A 12,150-nucleotide genomic window follows, 5' to 3' on the forward strand; every position below is an offset into this window, starting at 1 on the left:
CCTATCTCTATATATTATAATGCCCTTATAGTTAGAAGAAGTAATTAGTAATAGTTATTAATTTCTTAGCTAATATAACTTTAAATTATTAATTAAATAATAAATTAATTAAAGAAAGTATTATTAATAATCTAGCTTTTTTTATGCCTTTTTTTTACTAATTTATATATATTAATTACCTTTTTTTTCTTAACTTAATTTTTAGCCTTATTCTAAGTATATATTATTTTATAAATCTAAGGGAATACCTTATTAGGGTTAAATTAGATAGGTTTTCTTCTTAAAGGCTTCTTAGTTATAGCTTTTACTTTTAAGAGAGTAACTTCTTACCTTGGATAAATAATTTTATAATTATTATAATCTATATAGTCTTATGCCTTTTTAAAGACTCTCCTTATGCCTTAAGTTAATTTATTTTTGCCTAGATTAAGCTATTTAATTTATTATTTAATATCGCGGCTATAATAAGGCATATTTTATAGCCCGGGGGTATTATTAATTTAATTCTTTAGTATTAAGGGCCTTACCTTTTTTATTTTAGAGACCTTTAGTTTCTTAATATTAATAAGAGCCTTTATTATATTAAGAGGATATATTTTAAAAGCCTAAAAATTAGCTTAGATATTCTTCTTAGTTATAGATTTTATTAAAGCCCTTTTATAAGTTAATATAAAGAGTTATTTTTAGTATAATAATATAATATTATAGATAGCTTACTTATAAGTCTCCTTATAATAAAAGACCTTTAATAATTTAAAAACTATAATATTAAGTAGCTATATAAGGTATAAAGAGTATAATAAGAGCTAACTAAGCTAGACCTTATTTTTCTAAGTTATCTTTATAAGGTCTCTTATTATATATATCTTATATTAATTAAGGACTAAGATATATTATTAGTCTAGCTTTTTTAGCTTTATCTTAGAAAGAAAAATAAGTTTAAACTACTTAAGGAAAATATCTATAATTAACTAGCTAGAAGGGCTATAGTTATACTTCTAGTCTAGAATCTCCTTAGGAAACTATTATTCTTAAAGGTTATAACTTATAAAGATAATATATAGCATTAGGCAATAATTATTAGCGCTCTTATACTTAAGAATTATAATCTAAGTAATTAAATCACTCTTTATAGCTTTTATTATTATTATTAATAATATTTTAATTATTTTCTTAGCTTAGGTTTCCTTTTCTTTAATATTAATCTTATTAATATTATATAGATAATCCTCCTTAATATTATAGTTATTAAAAAGGTCGCTAAGGCTATGCTAATGCTCCTTAAGTCTTTCTTTTATAATAGCCTTCTTATAAGTAGTATTAATAAGCCGAGTTAGCTTTATTTTAATCTCCTCATAGCAAATAAAGAAGTAATTAACCTAATACTTACCGATAGGTTTATTATTACTACCCTCCCTTATTATTACTAAGATAAAAGCTTATATCTTAGACTTATTAATAGGTATATAAAAAGCCTCTCTTTAAAGTATTTATTTAGTGATATCTTTTTCTTATAAAGGACTTAACTTTTAAGTCTTTTCCTTAGCGGTATAAATATTAATAGCTCTTTTAATCTAGTCTTTTAATATTAAGGGCCCTAGGCTATACTTACGCGCCGAGCCGCAAATTCCGATGCTTTTTATATCCTTAATAGCTATAGAAAGAGTTACCTCTTTATTAGTACTTTGAGAAGTTATATTAAAAATTTAGTATTAATTAAAGTAAAATTGCGCCCGTGAGAGCTATATTATATGATATTGTGGTAATATAATTAAGATACTCACGTGTGCGGAGATAGGGGGTGCACGGACTTCCCGGGTCATATGTTATGTGATTAGGCCGCCCTTGATTTTAGCTGCTAAGACAGTTAGATTTAGACATCTCAGAGCGGTCTATTTATAAGTACATATGAATCGGGTGAGGTTTTAGGAATATTAAAGCAAAATACCCCTAGCGGGAAGGCTATAGTAAATAATCTACCCTCTAATTAAGCTAATAGTTTAATTTGGTTTTCCTAATATTAAATTTTTAATAAACTTACTAAGATAATCTCGTCCCGGAATTAGAGGGCTCGTTATAGAGAATAATAACTCTAACTATAAGGTTAAGGGTCTTAATATATACCTTAATAAGGGGCTTATTAGACTCTGATATTTTCTCTAGAGCTAGATAATAAATGAGGAAAGTAGTATATAGATAATTTAGGCAATCGCTAAGAATAAAATCGCGCTTAAAGGGATTATCTGGTTGTTGCTTTATGCCCTCTTGCAGATGAAACTGTGAGATATATAAGTCTTAGTAGGCTTTGGGATGATAATAAAGAAAACTCGATACTCTCTCGAGTGAAGTCGATGTCTCAATCTCTATCCCGCTCACCTCTGCCCATTCTCCTACCCTCATAGCGTGCGTTACGTACCGCTCGCATCGCGCCCACTAAGTCGGTTCTGATAGAGGGAAACGGCTACTAATTACCTGCAGAGCTATGCCGGAATAGTATGCTTCAACGTTCTCCGGTTTACTCGGCCTGCTCTCTACCCATGGTACCTTGCCTATAGTTATCTGTATTATGTCTCCTACCCTTAGTTCATATCGCATAGCTTCCTGTATAAGCCTAGGAATCTCATAGCTCCGCCTGCTATACTAAGTTTTTTTCTAAAAGTTATTATTGATAGGTTAATTAATGATTTCTATTTATAAGAGAGTAAGCTATTATTTTATTATTTATCTCTGCTATCCAAGCCCAAAAAGTCCTGCCACACTTCGGGCTGGTAATCTAATGGAATATTCCAGTCTAGAAGCCCAGTGAACCAGCCACCATCGTTTGTGAGGCTGAGGTCCTCCAAGTTCATTTGCCCCTGCTCGGCTGAGACTAGACTTTCCCCGCTCAAAGGGCTCGGTATACGGCGAGACTATTGGTGTCGTTGCTAGTTACTGCTGTTGACGCCGCAACAACTGTCTGCGTCATTCCGATCGAACACGGGTTTAAACAATCCAGTGGGAGCTCTGCTCCGTTCTGTAGGGCGCGAGAGGCGATAGTAGCGAGAGCCTTGATAATATAATACGAGAACACACTCTGGTGGTTGGGATCGTATCTCTCGAAGAAGGACACAATGTTGTTAATGAGCTGAAGATCCTGGAAAGCTCGTTGCGTTGTTTTGTTCTGCAGGATGCTGATGAAGAGAATGTCGACGCTCCAGGCGACTTGATACAGTAGGTATCTGTGCGGTGGGAGAGGTCAGTTGGGGCTTAGCCAGTGAAGTGGGCTGTAGATGAATCCTACATGGTAAATGGATGGCCATTCTGGTGGTAATTTAGCAATGAGATGGCCGCCCTCGACGCACCTACGCAGAGGGCAACACTGGGCATAATAGCGCCGCTCTCAGCTTCGTTGCCTTCATCTGCTGCACGAAGCCGGAACGCAGCAGAATGAATGGCAACGATGAGCTGGAAGTATGTAAAATGCAACGTGGTCAAACACATCAGTCTACCATAATCTGCATCCACCAGTGCCTCTGTCGGCTCAGGCCGGATCATCTCGGGGATGCTGTCGCGCCATTCTTGCAGCTCCCTTCCCATCGCATTTTGCAGGTACTTTTCATATTCGAATGAGTTTCCCATGCGGCTTCGTTTGCGCAATGTGTGTGCGAGGATGATGTTGACAGCCATATACCATCCCGAGTCGCTGGGTGGCTGATCGTAGACGTAGGTCTGAATGGCGGCTCGTACTCCGTCTTCTTGGAAGAGGCGTATGTCATGGTTCTGGGTCATGAAGAAGTCTGAAAGAACTTGATCAGCTTTTTCCTTGCTAGGCCGTGGTCATGAATGCATTCCAAACCATTTACACAATCTATAATGACATCGTTCGGGGGGAGAGGATGAGGTGTATTGGATGAACCAAGGATCCGCCGAGTTCCAAGGCTCGGGGTTTCAAGGCTGCTTATGATTCTGGCAAAGCTGTCGTCCCCAACAAGCTCATTGATCTTACGAATGCCCCTAAGCGAGAATATGGAGCACGCACCTATCGATAATGAGTTACCGGGGTACCAAGCCAGCAAGTGGGTATCTGGCATATTGAAATCTTAACTGTGGAAGCTGTCCTGGCTTCACTTGCGGCGCCGGAGAAGAACGGCGTCCTTGCTGGTGTGACTGGCTCCGACGTCGCCTGCGCGGTAGTGCGGCAACGTTGACAGTCACCAGAGTCATGGACGTTATTCATGTTGCTTGTGCCCGAGCCTCCGGTCGCGAGATTGGGGGAATCCGTAATTGAATCGAGCTGGAGTTCTTGCACCAACCGTTCCATCTTCGCCAGTCGCGCAACGATGTCCTGGTATGACCTCAATGCGGAGGACGGGCCAAGTCAGCTTGCATGGAGGGAGATGAATCATGATCAGTAGGTATAACTCACAGTCTTTGTTGACGGCGGCTTGGATACCGCCTTGATTCAGGCCATACACATTCTTGCCCGTATTTAAGGCAGTTGCTACAGACAGGCGTCTTGTGGTCGCATTTGACCTTAGCCAGCCTCACGTTAGTAACTTGACTTTGCCTCGTATAGGCGGTTCTTCCTTTGCCCTACCTTGCGACGCCGACAGGGGGTGCAGGCCAACAATTTGACATGCGGCCCCACCTGCACGTCGTCAACGGGTAGTTTGCTTCTTGCCTCGGACCGAGATTCTATAGTCGGCGCATCGAGGAGTGGAGGAACGAGACGGATGAGCTCGGGCTGGACGGTAACGGCTTGGAGTTCTCCCTTGGCGCCCACGAAAACACCATACACTTGTCGTTGCAATGATCTTGCGACGTTAAAAGGCAGTATTCCAAATCAAAGCAACATGCATTCTAAGGATATTTAAAGGGTGTGCAGGGTTCTAAGGTCTAGTTTATCTTATATAACAGTGATAATAGGAATGAAGGCGCGACTGTGATCTCCAGACCCTCAAGTCAAAATCTAAAAGCAGCGACATGACAAATCTTGAATCAGGCTAGACTTGGAGACGCTAAATGGGCTCAAACGACAGCGGATCCTGTGAATTGTCCGTCCGAAACTTGCATGAGCATAAGGCCACGCCTTCACCAATGGGAAAACGGGCTGGCCGGAGTGCACAGTCACCTAAAATGCCACGGACATTCTTGGTCATTATCCGCCCGAAATCTGCATGTTACTCAACGCTGACTTTGTGGTTATAAAACCCAGACTACACTCCCCTACGACAATTTTGTATCTCTATTAGCAGCAAAAGTTGTTCAGTTCGGCTTGTTACAGTCTCAAGGCAACCACAATTGCGCATCACACCATGTACCGATACACCAACATCTCGCAACCCTTTAACCACCGCCCGCCCCATGGTGGAATGAGTTGGGTTGAAATCCCGGCAGTTGATGTTGCTGCCTCCAAGGTCAGTCGAGCTGGAGTACTAGCATCTTAAGCTTTGGGGCCACAGTTCCCGTATACGTCAAGATGGTTTATGTGCTAACTGGCCCTTGGCTCAGAAATTCTAACAGTCACTTTTTCCGTCTTGGAAGTTTGGAAACGAGACCAGAAACCCCGATGAATTTATCAGCTTGTTCAAGATCGAAGGACCATCATGTTAGTTACGGCGCTCATCTCCTTTTGCCCTCCTTTCCTTTCCTTTTATTTCCTTTTATTTCCTTTTTTTTTTTTTAAAAAAAAAAAAAAACGCGCCCAGTCTCACTGGTAAACCAGACATAGAAGGCGCAATCATCAAAGTCAATCCAAACACCCTCCCTGCCAGCAACAATTCACAGACAAACAGCATTGGCATGGTGGTGTATTTCCTTGTGGACTCCATTGACGAGGTAAGCTTAGGTCATAGACGATTTGCTTGTTGTACCTGACACCCTCAGATGCATACTAAAATCCTTGACCTTGGTGGAGAGGTGTGCCTCGAAAAGACGGACGCGCGTGGCGATGGCTGGTATGCGAAATATTTGGACATTGCCGGTAATGTCTTCTGCATCTACGAGGTGGCCTTTAAGCAGTAGGAAGTATAGAGACGACCTTTTCTGTAGTTTCCCTAATCAGGATTTGGCTGAGCAGCCCCGCTGATGTTGTCCTGGCTGAGGTACCTTTTGATGACCCACAAAACAAGCGAAGCGCTAACCTGTTTTCAGTGAAGACAGATTTCTGTCCCGCCCCACCTTTCAAAACGAGCGGCTCGCCATGAAAACGTAGGCTGGTTCGCCATGGAAGTGATGAAGCCCAGTAGACATAAGTCTTCTTGTATTCACTGCCCCCTCGAGGCATTCGTCGGCCAGTCTCATGGATTTGTGATGTACGCCAGGTTCTCAGCGGCCGAGTACGTATACATGGAGATCAGTGCTGGCGACAAATAGAAAGACAGCTTCAAACACGTCTACACTTGCATGGGCGATGGGGGCACGATATGTCTGTTGATGAGCTTCCTTATTTTGCACCCAAGATCGTATGGGTAAGCCAGCTTCAGACTTGCCAACTTTCATCAACATGATTGAAAGGGTGCTGCGTTTTTCTGCCTGTACTTTCGTCAGCCCTAGTAGTCGACCAACCGCGACGATTCTCTTCCGTCACTGTGGACGCTACACATGTACATACTGCTCACGCGAAGAAAACATCGGGATGTTGACTTCTCCCTCGTCTGAGGCCAAGAGGCCAAGTGAGAAGCCGACCTGAGCGTCACAACTGGGGCCAACTGGAGCTATCTTCCAGTTGAGACGAAACTCGCCGTTAACATCTTGATGAAGTGCAACTATCGCCGACAAATGTTAACACGGAAGTGAAGCTCCAGCTGACAGTCCTCTGGCATGAACACTATCACACAGACAGCAGAAAGCTTGATGGTGGCATATTCCAGCCGACCGATGGGGTTCTCACCCTCGTTGAGACGAAGGTCGCTGTTCTTTTCATTCTTTTACGCTCCGAATCCAACTAAGCATACCATTAGGCCTTTCATGATCTACGAGATGCACCGATACAATCCAATACCAACATACCCAAGGGCCTTGGAGTAACTTTTCTTCAAATCAGTCACCATCCGCTTGTCTATTTGAAAGGCGAGAAGTTAACGCAGCAAAGCCATCGGGCCATGTGGTGCTCTTCCATATAAACCGCCGACTGATATGCTCCTCTGCGTAATAGTCTACGCATGAGACGGTTTGCTTTGATGTACGTAGCGGCCCCAATATCAGATTTGGGGTGGGTGTCTCATTCTGCATGCAGCTGGTCTCCAACAGCTCGCTCGCGACCCTTAGTGCTACCTGGCGCCCATTTCAACTTGATCATGATGAAGCAAAACTCAGGGAATTCCTGCTAGATGCCAATTTGTCTTTACTAGTCAATGTCAGATACAAGAACTGAGAGGAAGGCACCAACATCGAGCACTCAAGAGCTGTAAACGCGTATAGGAGCATAATCATCGGGATAAAGCCAAGCATAGAGGCTATCCACATATCCTCCCAACTTGCTTTCAACACAGGCGGGTTTCAAGAGGCCTTCAAGGCTGATTTTCAGCTTTAAAGATCGCTGTGTAGGGTACTAGACAAAGAGACCGACAATGCGCTGATTAGGTCTGGCCCGTCTAACACCACTACACCTGCGTCAGTCGCATGCTCGAGAGAGTTGAGCAGCGCTTGGCCGTAGGAAAGCTTTCATACCACGCAAAGAACAACAGATTGATGCTTTTGACTGACGTATCGTGCAATTGGCTCCTGCTCAGAGGCTTGACACCTTCGCGCGAGGTAGTTAGTGCAAGATACGGAGGGTTGGACCGTTCAACGTTTCCCTTGTCCTCTCTATCAATGATTAGATTCAAAGGGACCTACGTTCTGACCTTCTGGGTCTTCTCGCCCAATGCTTTCAACATGTTACCTTACCCACAGGCTCTCATATCGTCTGTATTGTAAACACGCGTGCATTTCCTTGAGACTCTTAAGTGTATCCAACCCTTCTCCTGCGCTGTAGTTAATGTTTATGTGCCTTGCACTACTCCATGAGTGAAATACAAACTTGGAGGACGCTCTAGTTCTTCAAAATCGATGAAGCACCCTAACAATCTTTAACGGAAATCACTCCTCGTGTGCTTGACCCCTAACTTGTTCTGGCGTTACTGAATTTCATGATTGAGCATACTTTTATTTTATCATCTGCCAAGGTATCAATCACTCCCACCACACTCATGCAAACACCAGAAGACACCGAGACAGTCAGCGCCAGGATATTTGACGGGTACGCCCCGCCAAGCCTTCCCATCTCCAAGGCGAGGCCATCTTTAGCTTCAACACTCACTGTGACCCAGCACCTCGATCATCAAGGCGCCGGTCTCTGAACTTCGAGACGGAGTCCTTGATCTCTTTGTGAGTTATGGGCTTTGCCTGCTGCTTTGCTCACTTGCTAAGCTTCTTTTGGACAACTTTGTTGACGCTGCCAGACAACCGAGCTGGAGGATTTCCCCTGGAGACCCAAGAGTCTCAAGGGTCGTCATCAACGGGTTAGTTTTCAGGCCCAAGATTCTCCAGGAGAAAGTCAAACCATGTAGTTTTTTACTGTATCTCCTCATTCGAGTCTTGAACCTCGCAGTAGCTAACATTGAACAAGTTTGCCAAGCGGCCATTGCTGTCAAGATCTTGTAGTCAATAAGTTCAATGTACCCAAGTGGCTATTGTGTCCTTGTTATAGTTTAAGCTCGGCCCTTGATGGGATACCTGAGTCAGCAGATCGTATTCAAGTGACATGCGTAGCAAGAAGATCCAGGGGAGATAGGATATAGTTGAAACTTGAGGATTATGCAGTCATCCAACAAGCAATAGACATTAACCGTGCATATCGGCCTTACCCGCACATGGCATCGAGTTTATGCGTGCTATTCCGTTTGGCTAACTTCACCTTCTGCCAGTTTTGGGATTAGAGGCATCCACCCTGTTGCAAGAGTGCTACTGATATTACTTGTTTTGTTAACTATATACCTGATCTTTCTGCATCCTGTTGCATGCTATCCCTTTCGCCTCATCGGATGACAAACCGGGTACAGGTAGAAGGCAAGAAAAGGCCGATTCTATCTTAGCCACCTGACTTCACCCCTGCTGATGATGACATCCCGGTTTCATGGCTTGCTACTTTCGCCGAGTGGATCAGTGGCAATGACGTCTTGTTCTTTGCTTCTCATTGCCTCTCTCTCCATTTCTCTTGCTCCACATCTTTATCTGCTTATTCCTCGTACCGCAAGCCGCTCCAACCAAAGACATAAACATGAGGTTCTATTGCCACCTAGGTCAGAAACCATATGCCCGGCTTCGCAATTTAAGCCAGGCATGACCAAGTATAACGAAACTATAAATGGCCTATTTTATAGACGAAAACAAAAATGCAAGGACCATGATTTGATTAGCGTTATACCCTGTGACATAGCATAGGATATGACTTTTGCCGACCAACTGCTTCGATGGTTGACGATAGTTATAGACTTGATGGTTGTATCTCGCATACGGCAGCCTGCCACTAGGTCAGGTGTTCCCCACTACCAGTAGTGTTGAAATTAAATAGGTCACAGGCTTAGATGCCTATTACTTACAATAGACGGGGGACTGCGAGTCGTTGTGGTTAGCAGCTGGATAGATATGATTTCCGTCACTCCAAAAAGGGTCCTGGCCGCCCACAATGGCCAACTCATCGGTATAGATTACGTGTAGACTCAGTTCAGCATCAAATAGATCTCCGAGGGTGGTTGCGTCGACAACAGTCGACCTAAATTCCATTGTTGTGAGATCCAAGTGCCAAATACTCAATGTCATGAATGAAAGAAAATAACAGTAATAGCTGAATGGGAGAGTAATATAGTCAACGCCCTTCTAGGTGTTCCTATATGGGGTTTATATCATGTTTCTGGACATGTTTGGTTTCGAGGACTTTATCATGAAATGAGGGCTTTGATATGAATGAACTTTGTGCTCGATGCATCCTTGCATCAACAAACCCACGACTAAACGAAACCAGGAAGGCCCGCAAATTGCTTAGGTCTCCATGCAGCTCGATCTATCCGTCATTACGGAAACCCCATCACCAACTACATAACCTTAGTTCTCCCACGCCGACTCTGCCCATATTACGACGCGTCAAGTAGCGCACCAGTAGCAGCCTCAACCTTACCAGGAGCATCTTCTACCTTACTCAGATCCCCATGTTCGGCGCCTGAAAGCCTGCCTGGGCCTTGTACGTACTAGCTACAATGATGGCGCCCCCGGCGTCATCCACAGCTTCCAGACCGCCTGTGCCGGCAGCTTCAGTGTCTTATCTGCCGTGGAATTCTTCAAGCAACACATGTCCCCAAAGATCCTGTTATTGCACCCGCTCTGGTAGAGGTAGAACGGAACATCCCAGATCACTCCCCATCACTCCTCATCACGACTGCTCCGATTCTTATCTTATTATTTGCCTCATTCACTTCTGCCTATTTGCCTTATTCACCCACGCGCTGGGCCTCACTTGGATGACGCGTTCCTCCTCCTCCTCGTCGCGAGTGTTTTTGTGTTTATCTCATCATTCACCTCATTCACCTCCGAGGCCTACTCCATTCACCCACGCGCACAGCCTACCTACTTCAACAGCTCATTCCTCCTCGGTCGCCAATTTCATCTTTCGCAAAGGGAGTTTCCCGGTTTTTATCTTCCTTTCCATCCGTCTCATCTCCTCCCGCTTCATTCACTGAAGCACACATTCCCCCAGCGCAATCCTCCTATGCTGCTGTCACCTCTCCTTCAGCATCCTTTTCAACGCGCTTGCCGATTCGTATTCCGCGACGGAGCCTGGTTCATTCATTAACCCATGCCATGGAAGCTCTAACACAAGGGTCAGTTCCAAGGTATCCTGGACGCACCCTGCTCAGTGGAGTCCTGCATCGCACATCGCAGTCACTCTAGACAAGTTGGTCCTAGCCATCCACTGCCAGGCTACGGGTAATTCCGGGGGTGGAAAGGGGCTCGCGGGGGTAGGATTTATCCTTGTGTGTCGCCTGAGGGTGTGGGACTGGCATGTCTAGGTGCCATTGAGTCGTCCTGTGGGTTCCGCATCCTGTTGCGAAAGCTATCTCGGTCACTGGGAATCGCACCAACGGCTTCTCCTTCGAATGAGCTTTGTTCTTGCACTTCTTTAGATGCAATACTCTGTGGGTGCCCTTGTTGGGATCAGATTTACTAACGTACGCTTTTGTCAATTAGAATCCAAGAGATTGCTCCAAAGCCGACCGCATCCCCATCATCACCCTCGGATGATATCGATATCGAGGTTTCTCAAGCAGTCGTCGCTTGGTCTGACGCCGACGACAACACGCGTTGCCTCTATCACGACCGTACCAAAGATTCATCACGCCGTGTCACGTTTCGCATTTCTTATAATGCTCTCAACAAGACGACATTCTTCCAGCTTCGGGTCCCAATCCAACTCAAGATTGTGCCTAATGTCACAACACTACTCTTGAGCATCCCTCCAGAGACCATCACCGAATTGACAGTCGGATGCCCGAATGAGCCGCACCAGGCTGGACGCGAACAGCTTGGGTCCAGGACCACTTGTCTCAGTTTCCGGCTACATCGACCACCCCAACTGATCGTACCCAGAGGGCCCTTGACACCCAAAAGGCAGAGAGAGCATGGCGACAAGTTAGATCCTGTCGCAAGCAACTTCTTTGAACGTCTACTTCGGTGCCGGCATTCTCCAAGATGCCACTGCCCGTACTGTCTGTGACCTTGCCGCCTCTCCAATGGCCAGGTCCATTGCCCAGGACGCCGACCTGGATGGTCTTTACGCCGGCAAGGGTGGCGTTGTACTTGCCGCTGAATCGCCCCCGTCTCCGCCGACAACGCTTCCTCCGTCATATAACGAGCTCTATGCCACAACCCCACCGCCTCCTCCCAGAAAGGTACGAACTTCATCTTCGTTTCTCGTGCAATGACTGCTCTAATGCTTGCTTTTCTGAAGACCACTCCAGCCCCGCTCGTTCCCCAAGAAAACGACCCAGAAAGAGCAGCTTCGACCTACTTGATATCGAGTCAATATGCGCCAGGGCCGCCAAGGATACGATCTTCTGGCTCAGTTAACCCATCGAGGGCCGGGCTCCAACTATAATAAAGAATACATTGTCAACACATCATAGCATCATGTCC

The sequence above is a fragment of the Fusarium keratoplasticum genome, chromosome 13 (genome assembly GCF_025433545.1).
Source record: "Fusarium keratoplasticum isolate Fu6.1 chromosome 13, whole genome shotgun sequence".
Taxonomy (NCBI): Eukaryota; Fungi; Ascomycota; class Sordariomycetes; order Hypocreales; family Nectriaceae; genus Fusarium; species Fusarium keratoplasticum.